This window comes from Anopheles arabiensis, chromosome 3 (genome assembly GCF_016920715.1).
Source record: "Anopheles arabiensis isolate DONGOLA chromosome 3, AaraD3, whole genome shotgun sequence".
In the NCBI taxonomy this organism is placed as follows: domain Eukaryota; kingdom Metazoa; phylum Arthropoda; class Insecta; order Diptera; family Culicidae; genus Anopheles; species Anopheles arabiensis.
In genome coordinates, this window is record NC_053518.1 from 88,237,447 (window position 1) to 88,253,988 (window position 16,542).

Genomic DNA, 16,542 nt, shown 5'->3' on the forward strand with positions numbered 1-16,542 from the left:
TAGGCCGGCTATAGCTTACTGGCACTTCTACCTTCTTTTTATGCTGCCAGCCTTAGCAACTAAAATCCTCACCGTGCCCCTTCAGTTGACATTGTTCCGTTTCGAACTGTCTGTACGTGTCCCCGGTTAGTTTGGATTTCCTTTCTTCGAACATTGATTGCAAATGACATCACATGCAACGTTTACACCTGAACGACCAATTTTGTCTTTACGAAGCAACTCATTGAATAAGCACGTTGTAGGGTTGCTCCTGCGTAGGGCACGGGGTGACACATTTGAATTATGTGCGTGCGATGGGTTTTAATTAATTTCTCTGTTAGATTTCTTTTCCAGTTAACGCCACGCACCGTCCTTTCTTTTGTCCTCCCTCTCGGTACTGGGCGACTTATTTGCCCAATCGCGTGAAGACTTTGAGTCAGTCAAGCTACTACCCCAAACGGCTGCATGTGTTGTGCGAGCGCGCGCTCTATCCAATCAGCTAATCGCTGGAGCTTCTTCTTCTGTCACCGGGCGACAGCAAAAGGGATTCCCTGGTGATCCGTTGTCCGCTGGCTTAGAGCCGCACATCGTGCTGGGTAAAGAGCATACACAGGAGTCAATGGTCTCATAAATCAGGAACAGTACACCACTTGCTAGTCTCTGTGTTAGGCGCAGGGTGTGTGTGTCTGTATGTTTGTGTTTACGTTGTCTGCGCTTGCTGTATGCGTTGCCATAGGCGACGCGTCTATTACGCGAATTGAGGCAGCCGTCGCTGTCGTTGGCTCTCGCGCGCTACCAATATTGATTTATGAAGTTCAATCTCGCTGGCACTGCCAGTGGCAAGGGTGAAACGCCACTGGTAATAGGGACCGGGGAACCCTGTCTCGCCTGTCAAGGGCTTGAAAATAAAGGTCAATATTGACGGTATTGAACGGGGCTTGGTATTGGACCGTTGGCATGGTGGTTTAGTGTGGCTTTAAGGGGTTTTAGCGCCGCCGAAAGGAAACTGTATGTTTGTAGCCGGATAACGAGACGTTCGATTTCATTCTGCTTTCGGAGTCTGACTTTGATTGTTATGGGAGGCAATCAATCGAACAACGGCTATTTGCGACATGACACTTGATGAGTGCCGTGGAAGCGTGTATCTGAGTGAATCATCTATTCCATCAGAATTACTCATGGGATAGATGGGATTGTAACTTGTGAAGTTCTTTGGCAACAATTCAAGAGCTGCTTATTAGCTCATTAGACAGTGAAGCAGTCGTGTAACAGTAATTATTGAACGTCGGAAAGTTTTTCTCTTTCTTTAATTATTTACCTTTACTCTTCTTTTGTGTTTTTGAAATGATTCACCAATACACCAGCTGTACCTGGGAGACTAATCATACAATGTCCACGGAGTTGTATCACAAATGGTGGAAGGTGGGGATTTATTTCAAACCAACCAGATCTTGCAGGATGCAATGGTACTTTCCCCAAACTATGAATCACCAATCAGTTGCATCTCGTAAACTATTAAATGAAACAGTGGATAAACCCTCCATAAAGCATGGTTCATTTCTTGGAGTTGAGTAACAAATGACACATTCCCAGGAACTTCAACTTTTCAGCAAAGTTTCGAGTTTCCATTTCGAAGGTAGTGCATAAATTCGCTCCATCCGAAGCTTATTATCCACTGGATGCACCTTCCGGGCAATGAGGAATCATCCCTGCCACTCTTCTATCACTACAGGTACATAAAACTTGCCAAAAAATTAACCTCCGCCTCATCCGATAGGTTCGTCGCCAGCGCCCTTTTTTAACGAGCGGAAGTGGATCAAACCGGTTGGAGTGGTGTAGCCTATTTCAAATTGCAGCGCGCATCGCGCGTAGTTCACAAACAGCAGGGCGGCAATCCCGATCCTCCTCAATTGCATGTAAATCAGATGCAAATACCTGTCCGACGGTCTGTCTTCCTCCCCTCCCCACTGCCACTGTTTCGGGCTGGAAGGCGTACAAAAATGCGCGAAGTGGTGTGGTAAATGCCGATGCTATTTGCATCGATGCATCGTTTCCGAAATGCACGCCCATAGTTCACGCTCTCCCCTATTCCCGTCCTATCCATCGGTCTACCAGCAAGTGACCATTTCGAGAAGGAATGCTGTCGATTCCACTGAAAAGAAACGGCAAAAGGGCAGGATGGCGCCGGCGTTTTCCTGCTGTTAAATGGTTTGGCCGCCGGTACCGCGGCGATGGGCCAATGTTTCAGATGGTAGGGTGGTAGGGGGCACTCGGGGACGATCACTTGTGCATATTTATTTAAATTATTATGATTCCACGTCCATAATCTTGGGCGGGGAGTCGCCGCGCGACGGTCGCGAGGATACTGCTTCCTTTTCCAGAATGCCTCCCCCCTATGGCGAGGAACTCGGCGTTTGTCGAGTTGCTGGGTGGCACAAGTGCACACCATTGCATTGTTGCATATTTAATTGTTGCGAAGGGGTGTGATGGGAAGGGAAGCGATAAATGTGCACGACACGAATTTCGTTCCTCGCGGGACCTTTGAGAATCCTTTGCCCGATCATCGTGCCCGTCCGTCGTAGCGAATGTCCTCGAGAAGGGGCAATGTTTCTTTCGGACGTTTTATTTCCACCCCTCAGTGGTCCCAGGGTGGGATTTCTTCTTCTTTCGTCGAATCGTGTCTCGCACGCCGTGCGAATATAGCGAATGATTCTTTATCCCGCCTCGGCTAGTCCCATTCCTCCTGCTGGAGCTTCGTTCGGTAATTCCACCCAAGTGCCCCGGCGCTGGAGCCACGTTTCACTGACTTTTAATTATTCTAGTGTGTAGTTTAATTAATTTCCCAGTCCCTTCCCAGCGGACCAGGGGGCTCCTCATTTTGCATGCTGCCCTGCAGATCGAGGTGTGTGTGTGTGTGGGTTTTGAACACTGGCAAGAGGTACCGCCGGACTGAACGACGGTGGGTAAAAATGGTTCGAAGTCACTGACCAACGATATGCCGTGGCGTTCCTTACTTGGGAGTCCGGGAGCTCTAGACGCTTTGGGGGAGGTGCTGGGACGCGCTTTGGTTAAATTGTTTGCCAGATCTTCCTTTCCGAAAGGACGGGGCATGCAGCAGTGTTTTTTTCCAGTTTCGTCCAAGGAGAGACCGTTTCAGTCGAATGTGTTGCAAAGGGAGAAGCCGTCCTGGAGACGTGTGAACAGCCAGCGAGATATGTAAATCCAGCACCAGCTCCAAGCCGCTCCAATTCCATAATGAAGTAAAGTCCGAGCTGCATAAGCAATACTGGTCCTCAGGGGTTGCAGTTTGAGCTTGGTTGTAAAGTCATTCCAAGCAGCTAATGGAGCAATATTGAGTGTGTTCTACACTACACTCTGCATGCGGAACGTGAACTTTGACGGCGGCGAATCGGAGGTGTACCTCCCTGCCGGACGAAGTAGCCTCGGGATCTCCCGCTGCTGTTAATTGTTATTATACCAACCAGGGGGAGATGAAAGGCGCGCGCACTACTAGTCACTTGGTCGTGTGTTTGCTTATCAGTTGATTTTTATTAATTTAAGCAGTCAACCCGGGTCGGTGTGGCTTGAGCGCCTTGAGCGTAATATTCGGAAGGCGCCCAGCAGTGGGAGGTTTTTTTTTATTATTATTGTTTGCGTTGACCAAATCTTTATAAGGAAGCCGAAAAGTCCATGCAGGGATAGTTGGAACGTGACAACCATTGGAGGATAAAGTTGTCTCAATGTTGGTGTTTTTTGGAGTGGGAGGTTACTAAATGAGACTAATTTTCCCCCCTTGTTCTCATGCGCTCGGGATAAAAATCTTGGTAATTGCTGTTATGTTTATTCAAGAGCTTTATTGATTCGTCTGGATGTTTTAATTAAATGATGTGTTTAATTTAATACGTAAGCATGAATTTGATGAGCCTGTTTGGATGTTTCTTTTGAAGCAAATATGTTTTAACAGTATTTCTTTTACTTACTTATCAATTTCCATCGTGTTCTCATCGTCACATCCTACAAAGTTATGCGTTGCGACGTAAACGACAAGCAAACCGGCAAGTCATCCATCATATTGGGGGGTATGATGGTGTCGATATGGCTGAGTCCTCCTTGTCACTGCAGTGTTTATCGGTCCCTGGGTTTAACCGGCCTGGTAAATAATTTATCATTTTTAAAACGAAACTCCCTGCTCGTTCAATTTTACATGTGGTCTCTGCATCCCGCATGGGTTCTTCTTGTTGGAAAAGTCTCACTCCTGCCGGAACTTGGTACGGTTCCATTAAGCTAATCGATTTCCCGCGGCACGATCATTCACTCTGCGATACGATCGTCACCCGTCACACGATTATTCCCCTTCGGACGCGCGTATATTATCTCCGCTATACTTTTGCAGATGTCAGTCAAGCCCCTCGTTTCTTCATTGAAGGGATATGCCTAGGTCAGTTATGAAGAGAGCGCGCGCGCGCTCACGCACACGTGTCCGGTTCAATTAATTAATAACCCTCTCTAGGGTAGAATATGATGTGTATGAAAAGGGCGCTAAGAGTACATACAAACACATTCATGGTGTTTGGCTAGTTATTGTATATCTCGACCAACCAAATTCTTGTGCGATTATATTACGTCTCACTACTTTACCTTATATCCCCGCGCTATGTACTGTATTAATTTTGCCTTTTGTTTGGCTATGTTATCATCTTTAGGGTTGTAATTAATTTCAATCCGCCTGTGTGTTTCCTGCAATGAAAATCCTCTCCTTAAAAAAAGAGGGTTGCTATCCCCAGATAACGATCGATCCTGCCAGGAGTCGAACCTGGAATCTTCTGATCCGTAGTCAGACGCGTTATCCATTGCGCCACAGGACCCGTGTATGTACAGGCCGTCATCTGTTGATGTGTAATTAACACCGCAGCTAATGGAAACGTGCCTGTATGATCCCTTTCCTGCATTACACCACAGCGTTGTTTGAGGGAAATAAATTAAACTACGAAGCTTTAATTTCCTTGTTTGTTTTCTGTGTCCCCAATCGCCAAATCGGTTTCGGATGCAAAATTGGCGCCAGTGTGCTTGTTGTTGTTTTATCGCTTTGATTCGGAAAACTGCACGATTTTTCGCACATGTCGCATTCTCGTTACTCCCTTTCCGTCCTTTTGCTGCTGTTAAGATAGTTGGTTGTATTTGGCAAAAGGTCGGTGGCTGGCGGGACGGCATTAATCCTCACGCGGTCACGGTTCAATAGTCAATGGAATGGCCCGGCCGAAAAGGGGAGGGAGTGGTTCTATTTTTGGGGCCTGTCTAAGATTAAAATTTCGCTTACGGGGAAACGGCGATGCATACTGTGCGTGGATGAGCGTACTCTGTGACTGCGCGTGTGAATTTCCGTACCGGGGAATCAAAATAGGCGCGCGTGCGAGAGAAATTTATTTTTCACTTATATATGTATCAAATGCTCCACTTTCCAGAATCGTTTTCTTTACCTCGTCGTAAATCTTTTCCATCGGCCCAGCCGAGTGTGTGTGTGTGTACTCTCTGGCTATCTATCTATACTCCATTTCAGCCGGTGTTTTGATGGCATATTTTGTTTTACTTTCATTTCGATTTTCATTGGTTTTGAAAATAGGAAAGGGTAAAAGAACGCATAAGAAGAGGGAATAGTGTCGTTGCTCTTTGCGTGCTTCACGATCGCAACATTAGAATGATGATTTACGACACTTGTCGTGTTGGTCCATCCTTTATAAGAGCATATTGGGGTGCATTGGCCAATTTTGGAAAATACGAGCGAGAGAGATACAGAGAAGGGTTCGTATGCCGTGTTGTGATACTGGTTATGTTCCTTCTCTACACAGAGTGCTCATTTAATGATCCCAAAGTCTCAAAAGCGATAACTTCGCGTTGCAAATATGCAAAAAAAAAAAAAAGAATGATGGCACATTTGTTTGGAGATGTTAGAATTTCTCCAATATTGGCACGGCTTATGGTTCGGAGGCGCCCCAATCTCCCGGCAAGACAGCTCGCGGATGGTAAGGGGGAGTCATAAATGTCTTCCACAGCACGGACACGGACCCGTGCGCCGTGCAACAACACAGCTGTCGAAAGCGGTTCGGTAGATCGGCTTAGTTTATGGTGTAAATATACGAATTTGCAGGCCCGCTGCCTTGAAGCGCGCGCTGTGTTTGGAGCGCGTTGTGTAGACGCATCGAACAGGAATTTTGTGTACGTCAGCCGCAGGCTAGCGCAATCGTTTCGATCGAAGGCGGGAACCTGTGGGGCACATAGTTTTCCGGGATCCATTAGCATGGGCTAATATGGTGTTAATCCGTGGGACAGTGAGCGGCAAAGGAGTTACGGGTATGCAGTTAATCGAAATGAAGCGTGGCAATTTGCGATGTGTAATTCAAGCTACCAGCTATTTTGTCAGTTAGGTCTATAGGAGTAGTGCAGTGGAATGTTGTAATGGTACGGGCGTGTGCATTTATGACCAGGAAAAGGTTTGAAGACGAAATCTCAATTTGAGTGCTATGGTCGGTGTCGTAGGCTTTCATTTAATTCATTTGGGACCCAGATTATGACAGTCTCTTTTTTATATATTATAGTATTTGTTCGTGTTTTGTAATCAGTTAGTTAAGTTAAATCCTTTTAAATGATTTCATAGTTTCACTCATATGTTTATTAATATTTTACATATTTTTAAATGATATTTGTAACTTTTCAATTATTCATGGTTCTTTTGATGATAATTTTTATCAGGTTATATAATTTGAACCAACTTGTGCTATTTATCATTTATTTTGTTCCTTTTGCTTAAGGTGTTCTTTAACTTGTTAAGTCTTTTTTTAATTTTGTAATGTTATTGTTATGTTTTGTTGATATTTACTTGTAATGGTGCATATTTCAACCAGATTTTTGTACAGTTTCATGTGCTAATCGTTTAGTTTTTAAATTTCTATCATTTTAAGCAAGCTAGAGAGCTCTCGAGTTCTTATTGTCTTTATATTCTCACATGGTTGTGCAGTTGGCAATATATTCCGATCAATTTGTTAAGCTGATTCGTCGAGTGGATAGCGTCAATTCAGGATCCGGATAGTTTTAATTTATGAACTATCATTCAATCAATCCTGTCAACCAGTAGCGACTAGATAAATTGCATAAATTTTATCCATTTTCTCAAATGAGTGTCCCACGCGCGCTCTCTTCCCCAAGTGGTGTGCTAGTAGTAGTGGCGGTTAAGTGATCAATGTTTTGAAAACCTGCTATCCATCACCGGGCGGTATTCAGCTGGTGTGACTTTTCTTTTGTCGCGACCCAGTGAACTCCGGGCGGGAAACACCCGCCGTACAACAACCGACCGGCACTTGTAGCATATGCTGCGAAGGCTCACGGCAACAACCAGGGAGTTGAAGTAAACTGCAGTTAGCTCCATAAATCACGGTCAGAGGAAAAAAAACTGTAGCAATGGTGAGAAAATTAGTACAAGCAGAAGGAGGAGTACCCACAGACTGCTGTTGCGCTTGGGCGGCCCCAGTCCGGTCGGGTTGTTCAAAGGGGCAAAAGGATCCGATTTTACTTTGCCGTGTAACGTCAAGCCAACTCGGTTGGATCGGTTTACTTCAAATGGGTGTAAGCTACATTTTTCCGTACAAATGAGTGGGTTTGTCGGACGGATTGTGTAACAGGGAAGGCAGGGAAACTGCATGCAAAGCAATGCGTTTTTTCCAAAAATAAACTCACCATACTTTTCTTCCTCTACCACAGTGCAGTTCTTTTCGAGGCGTATGTTAGAGGCGAATGATTTTCCACGCTCTCCGAGTAAATTTCTTTCTTTCTTTCTCACTTTCTCTCTCTTTCTCTCTCTCTCTATCTATCTCTCTCTCTCTCTCTATATCTCTCTCTCTGTCTCTCTTCCTCTCGTTAAATGGTTAAGTAGTCACCCTCAGTATCGGAAAGGGGCAAATGTTTTCCCATCTCCAGGGTCACTCACCCTACGGTCGATCGATGCTTTCCGTCCCATCAGCTCTCTCTGCCTCTCTCTCTTCTTATAAAATTACTGTTTTGACGTTGGATTCGATTTCTGTATTCCAGATGGGATAGTTCTCGGAGGGCTAGTGAAATGTAACAGTTGCTGGTCGACGGGGCTTTCTTCAAAACGAAAAACAGTTTCACATCCAGTTTGCAGACGGACATGCATAGGTGTTTTTATTACTATAATCACATATTTACATCTTGGATGTGTTGTTTGTTCGATGTTAAATGTCATGTTTTTCTCATTCAATTGGCTGAAAGTGTTTCGTTGTTATTTCTTCGTTTTAATTTTGAGTAATCGTTTGTTGGTATAAGATTTGTTTTAAACGATGTTACATTATTTTAAATGTTTTTCCTCAATAATTGTATTTTTTTGTATATTTTCATAAAACTTATTGTGTGTTATATTTGTTTCATGTTTTTTTTTATTCTAATGTTGTGTATTCAACTTTTGTTCAATTTTCTCCTAATAAATTATTTTATACGCGTCAACATATCTACTTAATATTTGTATTTATATTTAATATTTTTGTTTATTATTGAAGAAAAGCTAGCTTCTTGGATGCTATATAGACGTTGGAATATTCGAAAATAATAGTTCAACCTCTGCAATTACTTACTACCCCCGCGGGACCTACGCAATGTTATTTTACCTCGGCTGGATGTTAGTAAATCTTCATTCTTTCCTGCATTTCTGTTTACCGTAGGCGCAGATTGCATACACCAGGTATGTCAAACTGGCGGCCCGCGGGCCGCATGCGGCCCGCGTCGATTCTGGATGCGGCCCGCAAGAGTATTTTGAGAATTGCTAAAAGCACTGCAAACCCTAAATCTGTTATTACTATTTGTCAAAGTGTATTAAATTTTCCAGAGAAGGACAATCCTTTTGTTGGTATATGGAAACTAACATGAATGTACCCATAACATCTCATAAACTTATTTTACACTAACGTACATATCAATCGAGACCCTTAAGAATCATTGAATCGAATGCAAGCTCAGTCGTATTATGTTTCGATTAAATTCTGAATATTAGCATAGTTTTGTGCACATTCGATTGCGCATTCTGTATGGAAAAATAGATTTGCGTCAACTGTCTACAAACGAAAAAGAAATGAAAATAACTTGATACACACACTAGGAAACTTCGCAACAACTAGTGATGGATTGTCGGAATCGCATCCACGGCTCAAAACCATTTCCGATTTTAGCTATTCTTACTCCGAATCCGGCCAAAATCAAACCAACAGTTCCGTTCGGTGCCGTCCGAAGCCTATCTTCTTCTTTTCTTTGGCTCAACAACCGATGTCGGTCAAGGCCTGCCTGTACCCACTTGTGGGCTTGGCTTCCAGTGACTAATTGATTCCCCCCATAGCAGGATAGTCAGTCCTACGTATGGCGGCGCGGTTTATTTGGGGATTGAACCCATGGCGGGCATGTTGTTAAGTCGTACGAGTTGACGACTGTACTACGAGACCGGCTCAATCGGCTACGGTCCGAAGCCTATAGAGCCGTTTAAAGCCATTCGGAACCGTTGGAGTCATCGGTTGTCCCACCGAATTTGACAATCTCCATGCCCCCGACTGCCGAGTAAAGGATTCATTCGGCTTCGATTTTTCCGACCTTAGAATGTTACATCATTGATATTCGATTGGAGCCACTTCTGTTTTTTGTCATAATCATGCCACCATAAATGTTAATAAAAATGATTGTAGCCAAGTTGGAATTATTTGTACCCAACATTCTGCAAGACGAATTAATGTAATTTCCAACCTCCTCAAAAATCAAAACCAAAATGATATGATTACGTTTAAGCCTAAAGGATTTAGATTAAGGATAAAAATAATCTAAATGCCGAAGCCATGCAATACAAAGCTTATTAATAGATTAGCTCACACAGTCCTCAATTCCTCAATTCGCGAATCATCTCCCTTCAAGTGTCAAAAACAGATTTGCCGATCTGTATGGGAACACACACCACGACTCTTCGTCAGATAAAATTATCGTAATTTAAAAAAAAAAGTTATTCGTAAAATACGGGTTCTTGTTATAAGAAATGAATATATCACCAGAACACTTGGAACTTGGAAATTAGCAAAAAGTAATGTTTCAACACGTGTTATTACAATTTTTCTCTTGATCTGTCAAAACATTGCAAGCAAATATTTTTGTTATTCATCCAGTGATGGATAGCTCGGATTGCTTGAAAAAGATTCACTACAGGCTGCTAGACTTCTCCTACTTCAGTGAAAAAGTGTGTTTAACAGATATTTTCTAGCAGAACTGCCGTAAGAGAACGCGAGTAATGTAAAATGTCCTATTTTAATAATAACGTTGAAAGTACATTAAAAAAAATTTCTCATGTAAAAAATAGCACATATAAAAATAACATCGCAAATTTGTACATAACAAACGATTCCAGATAAGAAGCGAGGAGTACACAAAAAGTCAATTTGTTTAACAATAAAAATGTAAAAAAGTATTTTACATAAATATTGGGGTATATTTTCCATTCCCAACTTTGCGGCCCGCGAATCACTGAAAATTTGTACTTGTGGCCCTCTGATGAAATGAGTTTGACACAGCTGGCATACACAATCCCGGCACCAAGCCTGCGTGCATCTGGGTGCACGCATTTCTAAGCAACTCCATTACCCAGAATTAACTCTCATACCATTACAACGATTACCCATCAAACACGCTGCACTAGAAAGTATGCCAACGGAATTGACTCACCAGCGGGTGTGCTGTACTACTCGCGAGACCTAGGTATGATATTTTTGGGAGCGAAAACGCCCTTCCGGTGCACTCCGAAGTATGTCGCTCCGGTGATGTTGTGCACATGCGATACTAGTTACGACATTTTCACTGTCGTTTGAATTTTTCCTGGCACCCGCTACCCCGCATGTTGCTGTGGGAATTGCTCCACCTATCGTGCCTGGTCCCATCTATTTTCCCTTTCCCTTTCGATGTCTATCGGATGGATCGGACGAAATAAAAAAAAAAAAGTGAAAGGAAACGCAACTGGCAATTGACTGGCGGCTCTACTGACCTACATTTTAGAAACAAATTTTTCATCGCTCTACTCGACGGTTTTCGGGGGTTTATCACGTGTTCGGAAATGTTTTCCCTACCGTGTCCCGACCCGATCAATATGCAAGTCGCGAACACTGTCTCGGACATTGTTGATACATGAGTTTTTCGTTGATGATTTTATTTGACCAATATAACCTGAGGCAGCTGTAGCGGACGGGCCCGATCCAGGCCGGCTTTTTAGCAGCGCAGCTTGTGGTGTTTTGGTGCAAGCGTGGCCTTTTTTCTTTCAACGTTTTCGCTTCGTTTCCTGTTTGTGTAAACAACTGCTAAACGCGCCCTGCAGACATGGGGAGATGACTCTAGTTGCCGAAGCACATCTTGACTGCAGCTGCAGTAGGAATGCGCGTAACGCACTTGGCGTGGGATGCAGTTTACTTTACGCGTTTCCTCATCCGCCAACTGCACATCTCCCCAAGTGGCTGACCGGGACGCTTGTTGGTACATTGGAAAACAGGTTTTCAGCTGGTTGATCAGTACAGCCAAGCCAAACTCGCCGATGTCCTTTGCCGGGTGTGTTGGTTTTACTGCGGAGCGTCGTCGCAAGCACCCCGGTCGTGCTGGTCGGGTTTTTGACCTCTACGTAGGACGTTGGCGACCCACTGGAAGGGCACTAGAATTGGCTAGGTGATGCACTTGGCTCGGACAAGGGTCTTCCAGGGACGCTGTCATAGTCTGGGCCTGACCATCTGGAGACAATGGAGCGGTGCCGTTGTGCACCGCACGGGGGGGGACCTACTCACGCGGACAAAGTAATAAAGAAATCACACGCCATTGCCCAGTGTTTACCGAAAAACCTCTCCAGAGATGACGGATCTGTCGGTGCTGTCTGGCGCGCTAATACAAACATGACGCTAATTAAGCTACCAGCCAAACGCTACCAGTCGTCGGACGATGCCGTACGGTTAAAGTCAGAGGATTTTCCACGAATGATGCGCTCTTCCTGGATGATGCGCTCACGAAGCAAAGTAGGAAAAAAAAAGCGATCCCAAAATAATAAATCATCTAAAAGGGTTGCTCCCACACACCAAGCGCCAAGCGTGTGTATTTTTACTTGCCAAGTCTTCAGGAAATACCGTCGTCCATCAGACCAAATCTGTCTGGGTGACCTTGCGGTGATTCATCGGCTAGTAAATGCTTCGGTCTAAATTAGAGAAGCTGACATCCAAAAATAAACTTTTGTATGCAACAGTTTTCGCAAAATCAATCAGATTTTGATGCGATTTTTAGAAAAGAAAGTGAATCAGAAAACCATTCTGAATTCAAGTACGCTGGCGCCGTTCCCTTGTTCCTTAACGCAATTCTCTGTGATGTGAACAATTCATTGGGCTTTTACAATTCGTTCGCCACTGTCAGACAACTGGCTTTACCTGGCGCGGCCAGGGATTTTTTTGTCGAGCAGTTTAACCTGTTGGAATCCGGTTTTTGCATTACTTTAATAGCTTATGTGTCTCGTTCACAAGTGTGTCCCCAGTATCAAGAGCTTGTGCGATGAAGAAGAGAGGAAACAAACTTACTTGAATCCAATGCTACCTTCGTCATCGTGTTTAATTCGTCATCGCACAAATTCCCTCTCCAAAGCTTGTGAGGCTCGTACGAAAAAGCCTGTTTTGGACGGTGACGCCGTAGATGGGCTGTTTGGCAAAAGACGTCACCTAAGCACTGCCACGCTACATCGGTTAGAAGAAACTGAGTAGTATGAAAGTTTGGTTGGAATTTCCGATGCTGCAGTCAATGGTGGTTCTTGCAATAAAAAGCAAAATGCGATCGAATGTCAGTTTATGGGCTCAGAACATCAGCAGCCTTCCATTGTGTGCCTTATTTGGATAAATTGTGCTCGCGGGATGAAACATATTTGCCAACGGGTGTGCTTCATCGGAGCGACCGGTACGATTGCACACAGCTCAAACCGGCACTCTGCACTCGGCGCGTCTGATGCGATCTCCAACGGAATGGAACGCTGTTAGAGAGAAATCGCAACCGCGATAGTTTCGTTGTTTGGTGTGTGCAAAGCGCACGCTGATTTTGTTCGTTTGCCGTTTCTTCCAGTTTTTATTCGCCGCCTTTGTTGCTGTTCGCATATTTATTCAAATGCATACACCGGATGAACCGAAATACGCATCCAAAGGTCAACAGACAGAGACCGGCCGGCACCCGACACGGGTGGCTCTATTACCATTGTGTTTGTTTGAGTAGTTTTTGGGAGATTTTTCGTACTGAAGCTTCTGCTTTTGTGTGCGCGTTTTGCTCCGGGCGCCATCAGATTTCATTAGAATGGATTTTGAATTGGGATGCATTTTGGGTTTGGATTTGTTTGTAGAACGATTTTTTTAGAATATGTTTGGAACTTTTTACTTTCATTCTAATGTCCATCATTTTTAATCGTATTTCAAAAAAGAATAGCACGTTTTTTTAATTGGTCCAATTGTCTGGTAATAGATTTCACTTGAATCTTCTTCTTCTTCAGTTGAATCTAAAAATGAACAAAGCGTTATATGATGTTAGGTCTCAAAATCTGCGTTACGGTAGTTATGGGGTGCGTGTTGAGAAATCCCAGTAACGAGTTTGTATAATACGTCATAAATTGACAGATAGGCTCCTTAATTTTTTTTGATAAATTGAGTGGAAACAAAAATAACTTGCAAGCGATGTTTTTTTTAAAACTACCTTTATAGTCTGTTTTTAACATTACACAATATATTATTTTCAGTTTTATTACACAATATTCTAGTTAAGCTACGATGCACTTTGATTTGTTTTTGAACTGATATTTTGTATAATTCAAAATATTTGCTAATTATCCTGAAAAAGTATCATGACATTAAAACGTCAAGCTACAATGGAAACTAAAGGTTGTAAAACTCATTTAATAAAAAAAAACTAATCACTTCGCCGATCCTGCCAGGAGTCGAACCTGGAATCTTCTGATCCGTAGTCAGACGCGTTATCCATTGCGCCACAGGACCCACATGCTGAGAGGGCCGTTCGTTGAGAAGCTGACGCACTCTGATGCTGAACTCGCTACCATGAGCCATGCGTGAGCATTGCGCACATTCTTATGTTCACAGCACTGCGCAGAGAGCGACTCAACGATTGCGCAATAGACCACTCGCCCGTCCGTTCGGCTGCTCTCGTTGCTGATAGCCCTTATCATGCCGCTGTCCTTCCGGAGGGTGGTCGCTTCCCATTCTTGTCGCAAGAGAGGCTCGTTGGAGGTCATTACACTTTTTTAACGAGCGGCTTTATCATTGCGTTTATGGTTCTTGTAATGTTTCTAAGAAGCATTAACTTGCTCACAGCATTTGAACGTCGCACCACACTATGTAAATAGCAACTCCAATCATCGCCCTTTTCTGCATTACCGTGCATAAACAAAAGTCTGAGGCGCATCGTGTTTACATTCGTCCGACCGCATTTGTCATACCAGGCTGCAGTCGATGGCAGAATGGAGGGTGATGGGCAATGGCAAATATTGATGTCAAACATGTTTACGCGATCTGAACTGTACGGCACGGATGACTTGTCACAGGTAAATCCCACTGGCCGGACAAGGCTAAGGAACAAAAAAAAAAGGTTAATCCTTTGTATCACACTACCGCACGGAACAAAGCACCGTACACACCAATTGCATCTATCATTAACCCACAGTCAGTCACAGCTTCTCATTCTGTCCGCCGTGTGCATCACGCTGCGGGATGAACGATTATTATTTGACCATTTCCTCCCGCGGATGCATTGACGTTCTTGTGTCCCAGTGTGGAAGTAGCACAGAGATAATCGTCGTGTAGTTATTGACCATGAAAGTGCCCCCTGATGAGAGCGGAGGGAGTGTGGTCAGCTTTGCATCTCACCTTTCAATTGTCCTTCATATTTTGTCCATCATTGTGGCGTCGGTCGTGACTGATCTGTTGCTGCATCACACCGTTTTATTGGCGGCGTCACGCTTGGTCGCGGCGGCGTCTGGTGCTGTCTGGTGCTGTATTTCCCCAGGGGCAGTAATTGTCTTTGTTTCGGTGCATGCCTTTAATAGCTGTAAAAGGATAAAAAAGGAGTGTTGTTTCATTTGGATGAAAATAGGAGGTAAAATTAATGGAAGTGACAGGGACGAAATTCAGTGTCAATTTGTTACAGCAGCGGTTGGTTGGCTTATAGAGACTTTGAGCATCTCTGCTTCATTCGTCTCCCCCAGCAGTTATTAACAAGAATTGAGGGGTATAGAACACGTGCAAAAAGCAGTTTATTTTCTATTCTTTAATTTTCATTCGTTGAAATTTTGTTCAAATTTGAACGTTGAATAGTTAATTTTACTCTATTATACAATCGAAATCATGTAACTTAATCTTTCATTAATATTATTATAGTTATTGATGGGAAATTATTTATTGGTTAATCTTCACATTGAAGGTAGTTTCCTATCCCTCTTCTGTATTAACAAAAAGAGCACGAATCGTTGCCAAAAGAGACCTTCTCAAACAGACGCCAGTTTCAGGGTGTGTTTCGCAGACGAAAGGTAAATCTTCGCGAAAACGGATTACCCTGTCATGCTAATTCTGGTCGCGAGACATACGTGGAAAATGGTTCGTGTCACTAAGCCAAGGTGGACGCAGCCGGGACGCGTGTACCCTGTCGACCGATGTGTTCCGGTATCTCACGGCTGACAACGCACGAGCGGTGTGCTTGGAGATCTCTGTCTAATATGGCAGCAGAAGGACATTGGTCGGCGAGATCGCGTGTGTCCACGCAATTCTAGACGAAAGGTTATTGAAAACGTCGTATGAAAGTGTTTATTATTAGTTTTTCATTTCTTTTTTATGGCGTTTGTTTGTTTGGAGTGAGACGCGGGGAACAGCTCGCACCGGCTAATGAAGAAACCGACTTACCTTTGTGTCAATTAATGTCATACTCGATCATATTAGCTGGCACAAAAATAGGAGACAATACTTTATTATAGCTACTGCAAGAGCGTGTGTTTGGAAAAGAGTAATCCACAATTTATGTTAATTTTTGCGCGGGAAGCTGCGACCATGCTCAATGCAGTACTAATTCATTGGCTTCCTTCACAGCGTTGGCGCCACACTGCAAAATCAGCGCTGTTTGCTATCGAGCGTAAAAATAAATTAGAGAAAATAGAAGCTTGGCCACGCGTGTCGCGTTACGGTCGGTATGAACCCCCTTGCTACCACTAGCAGAGAGCCAGAAAGTGAGAAGCTAAATGCGTGGGTGATTGTTTTGTTTACGATCCGCGGGGATGATGCTGGCCATCACGTTTCGGGAGACGTTTGTATAAGAGTCATTAACATTTTATTGCAACCGAAAGCGGCCGAACTGAGCGCGGTAGCGTCCGGAAGTCCAATTTAATGGTTTCGAGAGATTTTACGCGCTCTTACCGAACTCCCGACTAGATAGCGAAGCAGTTAGAACGGATGTCAAGTGTTATTTGATGAAGATCGA

The 16,542-nt window shown here is 43.8% G+C and overlaps 1 protein-coding gene and 2 non-coding genes across 5 annotated transcripts in view; 1 reads left to right on the forward strand and 2 right to left on the reverse strand.

Annotated features, from left to right (window-relative positions):
* LOC120900989 (matrix metalloproteinase-2) overlaps window positions 1–16,542 on the forward strand; it is a 264,511-nt gene that overhangs the window by 7,470 nt on the left and 240,499 nt on the right. The gene's annotated exons all lie outside the window — the stretch shown is intronic.
* Trnar-acg lies at window positions 4,772–4,844 on the reverse strand. The gene has a single exon. It is a non-coding gene; the product is annotated as a tRNA-Arg (tRNA).
* Window positions 13,985–14,057, reverse strand: Trnar-acg. Its single transcript has one exon. It is a non-coding gene; the product is annotated as a tRNA-Arg (tRNA).